Raw genomic sequence first — 17545 nt, forward strand, 5'->3', positions numbered from 1 at the left:
TACTTCAATTGCTCTTTTTCACTCTAATTATTATTCTTGTTATTTTTGTGTGTGTGCTAATGAAGGTGTCAGGGATTGATTTAGGTGATGAATGTACAACTATGTAATGGTACTGTAAACAATCGAAAGTACAATTTGTTTTGTATGACTGCGTGGTATGTGAATATATCTCAATAAAATGATGATTAAAAAAAATAATAATAAACAGTAGACCATGCAAAAAAAAATAAATAAATAAATAAATAAATAAATAAAAGGAAAGTAAAGAAATCCACAATTATTGTGGGATACTTTATACACCACTTGTAATGGATAATACAATGAGACAACAAATCTATAAGAATATATGAACCATGAATTTAAAAAAAACTCATCCTAATTGATGTTAATAGAACACTGCATATAATAACATTAGAATTCACACTATTTTCAAGTACACATGGAATACTTGTCAAAATTACTATATGCTGAGTCATAACAAGCCACAAAACATTTCAAAAGACTGAAGTCATTCATAATATATTCCTGTCCACAACAGAATTAACGTAAAAATCAATAATAAAAGATAACTAGAAAAACTTCTAAATGTTTAGAAATTAAATACTAGATTGCTAAATAATGAATAGGTCAAAGAGGCAATCTCAGCAGAAATTTGTAAATATTTTGAATGGAATGACAATGAAGTTATGATATATCAAAACCCGTGGAATGCAAATAAAGCTATACTTGGAGGAAAATTTATAGCCTTAATATGAAAAAGTCAATTATCTAAATGTCTATTGTCAAGAAGCCAGAAATAAGGCTAGCAAATCAAACTCAAATTAAGATGAAGGGAGAAAATAATGAAGATAAGGCCAGAAATCAATGAAATAGATAATAGAGAAATCAACAAAGCTAAGAGGGTAATAAAATTGAATATCCATTTAGGGTTATTATAACAAATCAGAATCATATCTCCTTGGTTAATCAAATCTTTATGATTTGAACAGAAAGCATTTCTGCAGAAGATATTATTTGTCATATTCTGAGAACAAGATTTAAAATGAAATTCTAGTCCTATGTATGATTGACTTTTAGCTGGAAGTTTAGCATTAGAAAATGTGCCTGTCAATACCTCCCCTTTCCATGTTTGGGATAAGTTAGATACAATACTTAGGTATGTAAAATATTAAATATTCCCCATATCTCTGCTTCCCTTCACAATTATAGCACTCTAAAGATGATATACCCCAACTTTGCTAACCCTCAACTTTCGCAAATGCCCCCCCCTTCACTCTTACACTTATAAGAATATGGTGGCTGGCAACATCACCCCACTGAAACCACTTACCAAAGCCAACAATACCTCCATATTGCCAAATGCAAAGAACACTTCAGAACTCTGACACAACTGACTGTCGCCCTTTACTGAAAAAGTTCTTTCTCAGCTTCAGTGACACCACACTCTCCTGGTTTTCATCCTACCACACTAGTGGCTTCCTCTCAGTCTACTCTGTTGGCTCTTCAGCTAATGTTGGCCTTCCACAGGTTTCAGTACCAAGCCCTCTTCTCTTATCTAAACTACACATGATCCATGGTGATCTCTTACTATCTCATGGCTCTAAATATCATTTACATGCTGATAATGCTTCATTTTTACCTCTAACCTGACCTCCTCTCTGAGCTCCAGATTCAAATATCTGACTGCCTATTTGATATTTCCCTTTAGAGTACTGGCAGTATCCCAAATTTAGCATGACCTAAGCAGAACCCTTGATTTCCCCCCTCTCTCTCCCCAACAGTTACTAAAGACAGAAGCCTCAAACTCATATTTGCCCTCTTTCTCCTCCTTATACCACATGAGCAAGTCCTATCAATTCTAACTCCAAAATATATCTCATACACCTCTACTTCTTTCCATCTTCACTGCTACTACCACAGTGCAAGGTTTCACCCTTATTTCACCTAGATAGCCTTTTATCTCTCCATTTCTACTTTTTGTCCTTCTACAGTCTATTATCCCCCCAGCATCCAGAGTGATCTTTTAAAAATGCAAATCAGGGGAGTGATGTCATCAACAATGTGATATAAACAGCTGCCAAAAACTTCTCAGATATTCAGCAAAAAAGGGGAGCAACCCTGACATGTTTGGACCTCTGGAGGAGGGTATGGATGGGAGAAGAACCCTACAGATGCTGATTGAAGAAGAAGAGAGATATAAGGTAGGAGAACTCCATGCCGGGCTGGCTGGTCCTCTCCACTCCCCCTCACTGGGTCTCCCACAGCATGGAAGAAACACAGAACAAACAGTTACCTCTCACTTCCCAGTGGGCACCAAGACTAAAAACTCGATCACAGCAGTGAGACAGATCCCCATCATTTAGAGATCAGGGGGATAGGGAAGGACATTTAAAGACCCAGATCAGCAAGGGGCAAAGAGTCTGAGAAAATGCGGGCAGAAACTGTTCCAGCCGTGGGTCTGAAAGCCCTTTCCTCACCTTTGAGGAACATAGTATCCAGAAGTCTGATACTTGCCTGGAAGATGGCTGAAAACTGTGGCAGCTGGGGGAGTCCTTTGCCACAGAGAGAGTGGGAAACACAGCCCCACACTGAGTCAGACTTTACCCAGCAAAGTGAAGGCACAGGAAAATCACAGCTTTAGCCATGCCCAGTCTGACCAGGGCACCTGGAGGCAATTCAGCCTCACCCAACCAGATTCAGCTGGGCTTCAAGAGATAACTGTGCCCCACACTGCCAGACTCAGCTGGGCTTTAAGAAGTAATTCAGAGAGAACCTAAGATGGCAGCTAGGTGAGACAGTGCAAAAAAACACCTCCGTGAAAAATACTGGATAAAAACCAGAAAGTGACCCAGAACACCAGTCCCAGCGATGCATCAGCTGGACAAGGTCTGCTAAAACCACAGGGACTGTGCACTTGGTGAAACCGGGAGTCTGCATTCTGAAACAAGTAAGCCGGCTGAAAGTCCTGCGGCTGCGCTGCGGTGTGGGGAAACCAGGTGTTAGCGTTTGGAGATGGATTAGTTCCTTATAAAAAAAAAAAAAAAAAGAAAGAAAAGAAAAAAAAAACCAGGAGCGGCTGCAGTTACAACGGTGAGAACCGCGCAGTGAAGCACGGCAGGAGCAGGCTGTGCTAACCTCTCGGTGTCTGGCGTGGAGGATAGACAACTGCTGATTCCCTCGGGGCCAGGGGGGCAGAGGAGAGAGCCAAAAGGAGAAAGAAACCACACTGCTTGCAGCCGGCTCGCTGGTGGGCTGGAGACACAGCCCAGAGCCACACCAGAAAACCGAGTGTGACAGGGAGTGTATCCCACGGCACCGCGCAAACGCCACAATATCAGCCATGGACAGTGGCCTTGGCTGCACACACAGCTAGTTGTCCCAAAGCTGGGAAGGCGGAGCTATGCAAAAAGCGGGGGGGGGGTTGAGACACCCCATTCAGCCATCTTTGCATCAGGCTGGGAACGCCCCTGCACGGCCTGGCGGCCTGGGGCTTCCCTTGAGGGAAGGTGCGCACTTGTGACGTAGCACAGCCTTCCCTCAGCAGAGGTCCTGGAAGATCACAACTGGGAAGAGGGGTGTGCTCGGAAATCCCAGGGACCCTACATCAATGCCAGGGACTTGTGGGTCAGCAGTAGAGACAATCTGGGGCAAAACTGAACTGAAGGTTTAGACTCTTGCAATAGCCTTGAATCTCCGGGACCACTTGGGAGGTTTGATTATGAAAGCTGTCCTGCCTCCCTAACCACCCAGACACACACCCTACATGCAGGGCAGACAGCACCAACAACACACCTAATCTGGGTGCACCAATTGGACCCCACAAGAATCAGACACCCACACACCACAAAGACAAGTTTGAGGAGAACTGACTTGAGGGGAATAGGTGACTCACACACGCCATCTGCTGGTTAGTTAGAGAAAGTGTACGCCACCAAGTTGTAGAGCTGAAAAATTAGATTGGTATTTTTTATAACCTGAAAGAACCTTATCAAGCAAAGCAAATGCCAAGAGGCCAAAAACAACAGAAAATCTTAAAGCATGTGATAAAACCAGACGATATGGAGAATCCAATCCCAAACACCCAAATCAAAAGATCAGAAGACACACAGTACTTGGCACAAATAATCAAAGAACTACAATCAAAGAACAAGAGCATGGCACAGGATATAAAGGACATGAAGAAGAACATGGCACAGGATATAAAGGACATAAAGAAGACCCTAGAAGAGCATAAAAAAGAAGTTGCAAGAGTAAATAAAAAAATAGAAGATCTTATGGAAATAAAAGAAACCGTTGGTCAAATTAAAAAGACTCTGGATACTCGTAATACAAGATTAGAGGAAGCTGAACAATGACTCAGTGTCCTAGAGGACCACAGAACAGAAAATGAAAGAACAAAAGAAAGAATGGGGAAAAAAATTGAAAAAATCGAAATGGATCTCAGGGATACGATAGATAAAATAAAACGTCCAAATTTAAGACTCATTGGTGTCCCAGAAGGGGAAGAGAAGGGTAAAGGTCTAGAAAGAGTATTCAAAGAAATTGTTGGGGAAAACTTCCCAAACCTTCTACACAACATAAATACACAAAGCATAAATGCCCAGCAAACTCCATATAGAATAAATCCAAATAAACACACTCCAAGACATATTCTGATCAGACTCTCAAATACTGAAGAGAAGGAGCAAGTTCTGAAAGCAGCAAGAGAAAAGCAATTCACCACATACAAAGGAAACAAGATAAGACTAAGTACTGACTACTCAGCGGCCACCATGGAGGCGAGAAAGCAGTGGCATGACATATTTCAAATTCTGAGAGAGAAAAATTTCCAACCAAGAATACTTTATCCAGCAAAACTCTCCTTCAAATTTGAGGGAGAGCTTAAATTTTTCACAGACAAACAAATGCTGAGAGATTTTGCTAGTAAAAGACCTGCCCTACTTCAGATACTAAAGGAAGCCCTACCAACAGAGAAACAAAGAAAGGACAGAGAGATATAGAGAATTTAACAGACATATATAGAACCTTACATCCCAAATCACCAGGACACACATTTTTCTCTAGTGATCACAGACCTTTCTCCAGAATGGACCATATGCTGGGACATAAAACAAGCCTCAATAAATTAAAAAAAAAAAAAAAACAAACAATTGAATATATTCAAAGCACATTCTCTGACCACAATTGAATACAAACAGAAGTCAATAATTTTTTATTTGTAACTCCACTATTTACTTCCTACAGGGTATAAAATGCATAAACTCTAATGACAAATCAGTGGTTTTGGACTCAATGTAAAACACGTAATTTTAGACAAGAACCATATAAAGATGGAGGAATGGAGGAGCATAGGAACATAGTTTACAGGTCCTATTGAAGCTAGGTTGGTATCAAAGAAAAACAAGATTGTTATGGATTTAAGAGGTTAAATTTAAGCCCCACAGTAAACACAAAGAAATTATCAGAGAATATGACCATAGAGATGAAAAGTAGAGTATGGGTTACGAGAAGTGGGGGAAGGGGCAATGGGGAGTTAAGATATGAGTGTAGGGTTGCTATTTGAGGTGAAGGGAAATTTCTAGTAATGGATGGTGGGAAGGTGATAGCAGTACAACATTCTAAATGTAATTAATCCCACTAATGAAATGCTAGGGAGGGGGTGGAATGTGAAGATTTAGGCTGTATACATGTTTCCACAATTGAAAAAAAAAAAAAAAGACAGTCTAAATAGATGACAATCGAATGCCAAGGATGATCCTGGATGGGATCTGAGGATGGAGGACAGGAGGCTCAAAGGGACACAGTTGGGACATAAGGAAAAAAAAAGGAAATACAGAATGTAAACTTTGTATCAATGCTGAATTTCTTGAACTTCTTAGCTGCGCTTAATGGGATTGCATAAAAGAATGTTCTTGTTCATGGGAATTGTATATGTGAATTACAGTGTTTGTTCAAGGATGTGTGCAGCTTGCTCTCATACATTCAGAAGACAGAGCACCAGATGACGGAAGATAGACAGCAAGGGAGGGAGGGAAGGAGAGAAAGAAAGAAATGGCAGTGTGACAATATGTTAAATTGGTGAATCGGGGTATCAGGGGAGGGGGGTCAGGGTATGCTGGAGTTCTGTGTATGGGGTTTGTATTATTTTTGCAACTGTTCCTATAACTTTGAATTTATTTCAAAATAAAATTTAAAAAAAAAGGAAGTAATTTAGCTCCAACCAGCCAGACTCAGATGGTCTCTAAGAGGTAATTCAGCCCTGCCCAACCAGACTCAGCCAAACTACAACAGGCAACTCAGCTGCACCCAGCCAGACTCAGCAGAGCATCAAGAGGTAATTCACCCCATCCAGCCAATCTCAGCTGTACTCCAAGAGGTAATCCATCCTCACCTGGTCAGCCACAGCCTCAGATCCAGAAAGTAAACACCTTCTGAGGACAATTAAGCCACCAAACAGTGCCATCTGCTGGGCATACTGAAAAATGCAAGGGAATTTTAGGAATTCTCAGAACCTCTCAAGACTTTAACCCAGGCACAGCATACTAGTCTACACCCCATGCATGTGAAACTGCCTCTTTTTAAGATGAAAATATAGATGACCCAACAGTTAAGGCAGTGCTCTAAAATGAACCCAGGGCTTCAGGCTGGTGAAAAACAGAATACACTAGTGCCAGCAGACTTGTTTTACCCACACACACAGAATTTGCTGTGGTACCCATTGCCTACCCACCAAGAGGCAGGCTGCTATGGGTGCCTAGTTTTACAGGGAGACTGGGGGTTGAGGTAAGCTGACAACTGGCCAGCGAAAGAGATGTATAGGCAAGGCATGAACCAGAATAACAAGAGCTGAAAAATTCTGATCAATTAAACAGCAGCTACATTAGAGTCCAGAATAAGTTGAACTGAACATCAAAGAACAGGTAGAGAACAAAGCCAACCAAAGAGAAAACCAAAAGTAAAACTGAAGACAATCTCTAGAATAAACTAATAAAGGAAACCAGATGCCTAGACACCAAAAAAAAAAAAAAAAATTATGAATCATACTAGGAAACATGAATATCTGGCCCAGTAAAGGAACAAACTAACACTTCAAATGAGATACAGGAGTTGAAACAACTAATTAAAGATGTTCAAACAAACATGCTAAATCAATTCAAAAATCAAAACAACAAGCTGAGGGAAGAGATGCCAAAAAAGATGAAGGATATAAAGAAGACATTGGGTAAACATAAGGAAGAACTTGAAAACTTGAAAAACAAATGGCAGAGCTTATGAGAACAAAAGGCACAATCAAGAGATGACAAAAACAGTGGAGACTTACAACATCAGATTTGAAGAGGCAGAAGAAAGGATTAGTGAACTAGAAGACAGTGTGTCTGAAATCCTACACACAAAGGAACAGATAGGGAAAAGAAGATAAAAATATGAGCAGGGTCTCAGGGAATTGAATGACACCACAAAGCACACAAATACATATGTAATGGGTGTCCCAGAAGGAGAGGAGAAAAGAAAAGGGGTAGAAACAACAATGGAGGATATAACCACTGAAAATTTCCCAACTCTTGGAAAGACATAAAATTACAGATCCAAGAAGCACAGCATACCCCAAGCAGAATAAACCAAACAGACTTACTCCAAGACACTTACTAATCAGATTGTCAAATGTCAAAGACAAAGAGAATTCTGAAACCAGCAAGAGAAAAGCAATCCATCACATACAAGGCAAACTCAATAAGATTATGTGTGAATTTCTCAGCAGAAACCACGGAGGCAAGAAGGCAATGGTATGATTTATTTAAGATACTGAAAGAAAACAACTGCCAACCAAGAATTCCGTATCGGGCAAAACTGTCCTTTAAAAATGAGGTAGAGTTAATTTAAAATATTTTCAGACAGACACTGAGAGAGTTTGTGAACAAGAGACCTGCTTTACAAGAAATACTAAAGGGAGTGCTACAGGCTGATAGGAAAAGACAAGAGAGAGGTTAGGAGACGAAATGAAATGAAGACTATCAAGAAGGGTAAAAGGAAAGAGAGGGAAAAATAAGTTATGACACATAAAACCCCAAAGACAAAATGGTAGAAGAAAGTACTGCCCTTACAGTAATAGCATTAAATGTTAATGGATTAAACTCCCCAATAAAAAGACACAGACTGACAGAATGGATTTAAAAAACAGGACCCATCTATATGCTATCTACAAGAGACTTACCTTAGACACAAGGACAAAGTAGGTTGAAAGTGAAAGGGTGGAAAAAGACATTTCATTCAAACAACAACCAGAAAGGAGAGGGGGTAGCTATATTAAAATCAGACAAATTAGACTTCAAATGTAAAATAATTAAAAGAGACAAAGAAGGACACTATATATTAATAAAAGGGACAATTCATCAAGAAGACATAACAATCATAAATATTTATGCACTGAGCCAGAGCACCCAAAAAATACATTAGGCACACACTGACCACACTGATAGGAGAAGTAGATACCCCCACAATAATAGTTGGAGACTTCAATATACTTCTCTAATCAATGGGTAGAACATCTAGACAGAGGATTAATAAGGACACAGATGTTGAATTGTACAATAAATGAACTAGACATAACAGACATTTATAGAACACTACACCCCACAACAGCAGGATACACATTTTTGTAAAGTGCACATGGAGCATTCTCCAGGATAGACCACATGCTGGGCCACAAAGCAAGTCTCAATAAATTTTAAAATATTGATATTATACAAAACACTCTCTCATCTTAATGGAATGAAATTGGATATCAATAACAGATGAAAGGCTAGAAAATTAAGTACTATGTGGAGGCTGAACAACACACTCTTAAACAACCAGAAGGTCAAGAAAGAAATTACAAGAGAAATTAGTAAATATCTTGAGCCAAATAACAATAAAAACACAATATAACAAAACTCATGGAATGCAGCAAAGTGCTGAGAGGAAAACTTATTGCATAAAATGCCTATGGTTTTTTTTTTTGGTTTTTTTTTAAAAAAGAGCAAAAATCAAGAAATTAACTGTTCACCCAGAGGAACAAGAGAAAGAACAGCTAACTAACCCCAAAGCAAAGAGAAGGAAAGAAATAACAAAGATTAGAGCATAAATAAATGAAATTGAGAACAGTAAAATAATAGAATAAATAAAACCAGAAACTGGTTCTTTGAGAAAATCCATAAAATCAATGGACCCTTAGCTAAGCTAACAGAGAGAGAGAGAGAGAGAGAGAGAGAGAGAGGATGTAAATAAATAATATCAGAAATGGGAAAGGGGACATAACCACTGAGCCCACAGAAATAGAGACAATGAGAGGATACTATGAGCAACTATATGCCAACAAACTAGAAAACTTAGATGAAATGGACAACTTCCTAGAAAAGCATGAACAACCAACATTGACCTGAGAAGAAATAGACAACCTCAACAAACCAAGCATAAGGGATTGAATCAGTCATCAAAAAACTCCCAAAAAAGAAAAGTCCAGAACCAGATGGCTTCACATGTGAATTCTAACAAGCATTCAGGAAAGAATTAGTACCAATCCTGCTCAGACTCTTCAAAAAAAAATTGAAGAGGAGGGAAAGCTACCTAACTCATTCTATGAAGCCAACATCATCCTAATACCAAAGTCAGACAAAGATACTACAAGAAAAGAAAATTATATACCAATCTCTTTAATGAATATAGATGCAAAAATCCTCAAAAAAAAAAAATACTTGCAAATCAAATCCAGAAGCACATTATTATACACCATGACCAAGTGGGATTTATTCCAAATATGCAAGGTTGGTTCAACACAAGAAAATCAATTAATGTAATACATTACATCAATAAATCAAAATGGAAGAACCACATGATCATCTCAATTGATGCAGAAAAGGCATTTGACAAAATTCAATATCCTTTCTTGATAAAAACACTCAAAAGGATAGGAACAGAAGGGATCTTCCTCAATATGATAAAGGCAAGATATGAAAACCCACAGCTAACATCATACTCAATGGGGAGAGACTGAAAGCTTTCCCTCTAAGATCAGGAATAAGACAGGATGCCCACTGTTACAACTGTTATTCAACACTGAAGTTCTAGCTAGAACAATTAGGCAAGTAAAAGAAATAAAAGGCATTCAAATTGGAGAGGAAGAAGTAAAACTTTCATTGTTTGAAGATAACATGATCCTATATATAGAAAATCCTCAAAAATCTACAGCAAGGCTACTAGAACTAATAAATGAATACAGCAAAGTGGCAGGACACAAGATCAACATGCAAAAATTAGTAGTGTTTCTTTAAAATAGTAAGGAGCAATATGACGAGGAAATCAACAAAAAATTCCATTTACAAAATAGCAACCCCAAAATCCAAATATTTAGGAATAAATTTAACCAAAGACACAAAAGACCTATACACAGAAAACCTCAAGAAATTGTGAAAAGAAATCACAGAGGACCTAAATAAATGGAAGGACATACAGTGTTCACGGACTGGAAGACTAAATATACTTAAGATATCAATTCTACCTAAATTGATTAATAGATTCAATGTAATACCAGTTAAAATCCCAACAACTTACTTTGCAGAAAAAGAAAAACTAATAATCAAATTTATTTGGAAGGGCAAGGTGCCCAGAAAAGCCAAAAATATCTTAAGAGGAATGAAGTGGGAGGTCTCACTCTACCTGACTGTGAAGCACGCTACAAAGCTACAGTGGTCAAAACAGAATGGTACTGGCATAAAGACAGAGATACTGACCAATGGAATCAAATTGAGTGTTCAGAAATAGACCCTTTCATCTATGGACAACTGAACTTTTTTTTTTTTTTTTTTTTTTTTTTTTTTTTTTTAATCATCATTTTATTGAGATATATTCACATACCACGCAGTCATACAAAACAAATTGTACTTTCGATTGTTTACAGTACCATTACATAGTTGTACATTCATCACCTAAATCAATCCCTGACACCTTCATTAGCACACACACAAAAATAACAAGAATAATAATTAGAGTGAAAAAGAGCAATTGAAGTAAAAAAGAACACTGGGTACCTTTGTCTGTTTGTTTCCTTCCCCTACTTTTCTACACATCCATCCATAAACTAGACAAAGTGGTGTTTGGTCCTTATGGCTTTCCCAATCCCATTGTCACCCCTCATAAGCTACATTTTTATACAACTGTCTTCGAGATTCATGGGTTCTGGGTTGTAGTTTGATAGTTTCAGGTATCCACCACCAGCTACCCCAATTCTTTAGAACCTAAAAAGGGTTGTCTAAAGTGTGCATAAGAGTGCCCACCAGAGTGACCTCTCGGCTCCTTTTGGAATCTCTCTGCCACTGAAGCTTATTTCATTTCCTTTCACATCCCCCTTTTGGTCAAGAAGATGTTCTCCGTCCCACGGTGCCAGGTCTACATTCCTCCCTGGGAGTCATATTCCACGTTGCCAGGGAGATTCACTTCCCTGGGAGACAACTGAACTTTGATAAGGCAGTCAAGCCAATGCAACTGGGACAAAGCAGCCTCTTCAATAAATGGTGTTTGGAGAACTGGATAGCCATATCCAAAAGAATGAAAGAGGATTCCTATCTCACATCTTATACTACAATTAAACTGAAATGGATCAAAGACCTAAACATTAGAGCTAAGACCATAAAACTTTTAGAAGAAAATGTAGGAAAATACCTTAAGGACCTTGGGTTAATAGACCTTACACCTGAAGCACGAGCAGTGAAAGAAAAAATAGATAAATGGGATGTCCTCAAAACTGAACACTTTTGTGCATCAAAGGACTTTGCTAGAAAAGTAAAAAGGCAGCCTACGCAATGGGAGACAATAATTGGAAACCACAAATCAGATAAGGGTTTGACACCCAGAATATATAGAGAGATCCCACAACTCAACAACAAAAAGACAAACAATCCAATTAAAAAATGAGCAAAAGACATGGACAGACACTTTTCCAAAGAGGAAATACAAATGATTCAAACACATATGAAAAGATGCTCAACTTCACTGGCTATTAGGGAAATGCAAATCAAAACCACAATGAGATCTCATCTCACATCTACTAGAATGGCTATTACATAAAAAAAAAATACAAAAAAAAAAAAAAAAAACAGAATTCTAAGTGCTGGAAAGGATGTGGAGAAGGAGGCACACTTATTCACTGTTGCTAGGAATGTAGAATGATAACAACCATTCTGGAAGACAGTGTGGCAGTTCCTCAGGAAGATAAGCATAGAATTGCCTTATGATCCAGTAATCCCATTACCAAGTATATATTCAGAGGAACTGAAGGCAAGGACACAAAAGGACATTTGCACATCAGTGTTTATAGCAGCATTACTCATGATTTCCAAGAGACAGAAACAGCCCAAATGTCCACCAATGGAGAGTGGATAAACAAATTGTGATATATAATTATGATGGAATATTATGCAGCTGTAAGACAGAATAAAGTCACAAAGCATATAACAATGTGGATGAAGCTTGAAGACATTATGTTGAGCAAAATTAGCCAAAAACAAAAGGAAAAATAATGTATGGTCTAATATGAACTAACTTTACTGAGCAGATTTTGAGAGTTAAAGTTGAGAACACAGGTTATCAGGGAATAGAAAGAGGTTAGAGATCAGGCATTTGAAGGCTGAAGTAGAGAAGGTTCAACAGGATTGACTGTATAGATCCAGGAATGGATAGCATGATCTTGTGTGATAGTAGCACAATATTGTAAGTACACTGAACAAAGATCGGTGTGAGTACCGTTGAAAGAAAAAGGCTAGGGGGATGTATGACACCAGAAAGAAAGACAGAAGATAAAGATTGGGTCTGTGTAACCTAGAGAAAACTAGAGAGGTCAATGATAGTGATTAAATGTACAAATGTAAGAATGTTCTTACATGAGGGAGACCAAATGAATGTCAACTTTGCAAGGTGTTGAGAATGGATGGTTTTGGGGGAAAAATACAATCAATGCAAACTAGAGTCTATAGTTAACAGTAACATTGCATAGGCCTCCAATAACTGTAACAGGCAATATACCAAAGCTAAATGTCTATAAGTGGGCGCAATAAGGGAGGCGTACAGGATTTTTGGTGGTGGTGTCTGAACTCTTTAATGTATTTTATTTTATTTTTATTTTTTTATTCATTTTCTTTTTTTCTTTTTTCTTTTGTCTTTTCTCTCTTACTCTTTTTTTTTGGCAGAAGAAATGGAAATGTCGACATATAGATTGTAGTGGTGAATGCATAACTATGTGATTATACCAGGAACCACTGATTGTTTACTTAGCATTGAATGTTTAAAAAATAAACAGAGGGGTACAAGAGCTGGAGAAAATGTGGAGAGAGGGATGTACCCAATCACTGCTGGTGGGGAAGTAGAATGGTGCAGCCCATCTGGAGGGCAGTGTGGTAATTCAACAGGAAGCTAAGTATGGGGTTGCCATATGGTCCTGCAACCCGGTATATACCTGGAAGAACTGAGAGCAGGGACACAAATGGACATTTGCATACTGCTGTTTATGGCAGCAGTATTCACGATTCACAACAGATGGAGGTAGCCCAAGGGTACAAAGACTGATGAATGGAATGGTGAACTGCAGTGTATACATAAAATGAAATACTGAGTGGCTGCAAAAAGAAATGAAGTTCTGAGGTACACAACCAGGTGAATGGATCTTGAGGACAGTATGTTGCACGAAATGAGCCAGCTATGAAAAGGCAGACATTATAATGCCTCACTAATATGGACTAACTATAATGGGCAAACTCTGAGAATTGAATCTGTGAGCATAGGATATCAGGGGAAAGCTTATTGTGATGGTTCCTAGATTGTAAGCTCTTACAGCAATTACCTCTATTCCTGAGTTGTAATGGTTATTTCTAGATTCTGAGATGCTGAGCTCCTGTGTATAATGGTCAGTCCCTGGAATTGGTATCTGGGTGACACCTGAGACTCAGAGCTAGAGTTCCGTAGCTATGAATATCAGCATTACCCCATACAGCAAATGTTAAAGAAGCTGAAAAAGGGATCAAACTTCAGTTAGATATGCACAAAATTGCTTTGGTTAGGACTAAGATAAATCTGACTAAAGGGTAGAAGACGATAATGACTGTATTTTAAAACTTCAGCTGCTATGTGAGACCAAAGGTAGAGATATTTATTTGGTAGAAAATCTTTATTTTCTGTAGCAGACTATATAATTTAACTTGTATGGTCAGTTTATTCAAACACCATAATTATATGGAACCTTGAATAGAGAGTGAGATCTGGTTTGTTTGTAACAGGTTAGTGTGATGCCCCCACACATCCTAGAATAATGTGGGCAGAGGATAAAGAAGTATTTGAAAAGCCCCCTTGAGGGACTGGGGGGAACTGTAGAAATATTAAATTAACCCACCTGGGGAATTCCTTATAATCTCATAAACACTGGGGACTACCAATTTAGTAGGCCAAGGCCTAGATCTTGGGGCTTCCCCTTATGAAGCCTGTTACTGCAAAGAAAAGGCTTAACCTACTTATAATTGTGCCTAAGAGTCACTCCCAGAGAACCTCTTTCGTTGCTCAGATGTGGCCCCCTCTCTCTAAGCCAACTTGGCAGATGGACTCGCTGCCCTCTCCCCTATGTGGGACATGACTCCTAGGGGTGTAAATCTCCCTGAAAATGTGGGACATGACTCCTGGGGATGAGTCTGGACCCAGCATTATGGGATTGAGAAAGCCTTCTTGACCAAAAGGGGGAAGAGAAATGAAACAAAGGAAAGTTTCAAGGGCTGAGAGATTTCAAATGGAGTCAAGAGGTCATTCAGGAGGTTATTCTTATGCATTATATAGATATCCCTTTTTAGTTTTTAGTGTATTAGAATAGCTAGAAGGAAATACCTGAAACTGATGAACTGCAACCCAGTAGCCTTGTTTCTTGAAAACAAGTGTATATACGGCTTATATTGTGTGACCGTGTGATTGTGGAAAAGCTTGTGGCTCACACTCCCTTTATCCAGTGTATGGACAGATGAGTAGAATAATGGGGTCAAAAAGGTAAATGAATAATAGGGGGGATGGGGGAGATGGATTGCTTTGCGTGTTCTTTTTCACTTTCAGTTATTTTTTTTGGAGAAATGAAAATGTTCAAAACTTGACTGTGGTGATGAATGCACAATTATATGATGATACTGTGAACAAGTGACTATACACTTTGGATGACTGCATGGTATGTGACTATATCTCAGTAAAATTGCAAGAAAAAAATGCAAAGCAGATAATTCTACTTCCCTAATTAAACCCAGCAAATAGCTTCCTACTGCTTTTAAAATAAAGGTTCTACATGGTTTGACCCTGCCTACCTATTCAGACTCACCTCCTACCACTGTGCCCCTTAGGCACCATACTCCAGCCTGCAGCCCCTCTGTCAATACAGAGAACACACAGAATCTCTCTTACCTCAAAGCAAGATGCCTCTCAGCCTCCAGGTCTCACTTTAAAAGTCACCTTTCTCAGAAATGTTTTCCCTGACTATTTTATCTAAATTAGGTCTCTATTATTCTCTAATACTTTGTTTATTCACCTAGTATTAATATGTTAAATATTAACACATAGGCCCGAGATGGAGTCACTCAGGCTAAACCCAGAAATTTAACTTAACTGCTGTTTCCTATAAATGCTCAGCTCTCCCAGTACCCAAAACCTAAGGCCAACCAATTACAGTCCATCCAACTTAGCTTGTAAGTCTAGCCCCTCTGGTTTGGCATTACTCAATCTCAGGTATTTATGATATTATTAATTAAAAAATAAATAATTTGATTTAGCCTCATGACAGATTTACACAGATTTTTTTCTTACTAAAACCCTAAAGAGACTTGGCAATCCTAAGAATCATAGGGGAGACAATTAGTGAATATTTGGGCCTTCCTACTATGTTTGCCAGGAAACCCCATGATTCAATCTTGAGATATCTGCTCCCTTCCAACTCCACGCTATGGAAAACAAGGTCATCTGAGTGTTTTACATTTACTGCTAAAAAACATTTTTCCAGCAAAAAGGATATGAACCCATTTTTAACAACTAAACTTCCACTGCCTGTATTAGCTGCCACCATCACTGGGGTACAGCCGGGCTGATCCCCAAGGACACTTTTCAAAATAGCACTCATACCATCAATACTCACTCTGAACAGTCATGGGGATCCATCCTTGAGGCACCTCAATGTGGCAGAACCTGCTCTAGTTCTGCTCTCTCAGGCTGTCAAAGAAAAAATGGCAGGAGTTGGGGGGAGTTGGGTGAGGAAGCAAAGTCAATACCAGAGAGCTTTCTATGTGCCTGGCACTTTATGTATGCCAGCTCATCTAGCCTCAAAACAACCTGATGACACAGCTGCATCATTACTCCCATTTTATAAACAAGGAAACCGACCCCCAAAAAGATTAATGATTTTCCTCTTGGTCACACAGCTAGCAGAGAAAATAGTAGAGCCAAGGTTCAACGCCAAGCCTGCCAGAGAAATAACCATATTATTTTCACAACACCTAAAGGAAGTAGGAAAAAGGCAAACCACCTCAAGATGGTCCAAGGCAAGTCTTGGATCAAATCTTTGTAAAGGATCCTCTATAATCTTCCAGCAGACCCTCCACCTAAGCTGGGTTTTGTCCAAAAGGCAGAAACAATACTCTGCCAACAGTACTTCCCAAAATGACATGTTAACCTTTGGCAAAGAGACAGCAATGGAAAAGAAACCCAAACTGCAGAAAAAAAACACAGCACATCTCCCTGCAACATCAGTTTTGCTCACTGGAAAGTACCCTGAATCATCTGTTATTAAAGCAACTACCAATATGCTATGGAGTAAATATAAACAAAATTTACATGAATTAAGACATTTAAAAATGAATTCTCCCAGTCATGACAGTTAGTCACCTCTGGCCAAACTTCCCAAGAAGCAGTAATAAGCTCTGTCTTTAGGGATACTTTTCAAGAAAAATTTGAAAAGCATTTAAGCAAATTTATCACAGATTAAGTAACAATTTATGTAAAGTGAGGAAAAAGAAAAATAGTTTCCAATTATTTATTATCTTATCAGCATAAAGGTAGATTATCAAAAGACTGGTTGCTAAATATAGTGGATTAGAAATCTAAGGAACAAGACAAAATAAAAGTATAAGTTTTCAAACCAAGCAAAATCACAAAGAATTGGTTTGCCTTTAATTGCCTTTAATGGAAAGCCACAAAACACAATTATTCAGAAGACCATATTAATAATTATTTAACACGGAATGAGCTAGTGATGACCTACCCCTCTCCTTTTTCAATTGTTTTAGTTCCTTATAATTTATCAAAGCCTGAAATATTTTATGTGTCAGAAGTAGAATTAACTAGCCAAATATTTTTATGGCAGTCTCTCTATGAATTTTGGAAACCTCTATCAATAAAAATTTTTAAGCCTGCAATACTATATGGCAGGCAACTACAAGAGTATTCATAACCTATTATACCAGAATCTAGATTAAGATAAATCAGCCTTTCTGGCTTCATTAGCAAG

At 38.5% G+C, this 17545-nt stretch overlaps 1 protein-coding gene across 3 annotated transcripts in view; it reads right to left on the reverse strand.

Moving 5' to 3' along the window:
• The window catches only part of TTC28 (tetratricopeptide repeat domain 28), an 836277-nt gene that overhangs the window by 671572 nt on the left and 147160 nt on the right, over positions 1-17545 (reverse strand). The window contains exon 2 of one of the 3 annotated variants that reach the window (XM_037817394.1): positions 16178-16251. The exons of the other annotated variants lie outside the window; for them this stretch is intronic. The gene's annotated coding sequence lies outside the window, so the exon portion shown is untranslated. The remainder of the gene's footprint in view (positions 1-16177; positions 16252-17545) is intronic. 3 annotated transcript variants of the gene reach the window in all.

This window comes from Choloepus didactylus, chromosome 23 (assembly GCF_015220235.1).
Source record: "Choloepus didactylus isolate mChoDid1 chromosome 23, mChoDid1.pri, whole genome shotgun sequence".
NCBI lineage: Eukaryota > Metazoa > Chordata > Mammalia > Pilosa > Megalonychidae > Choloepus > Choloepus didactylus.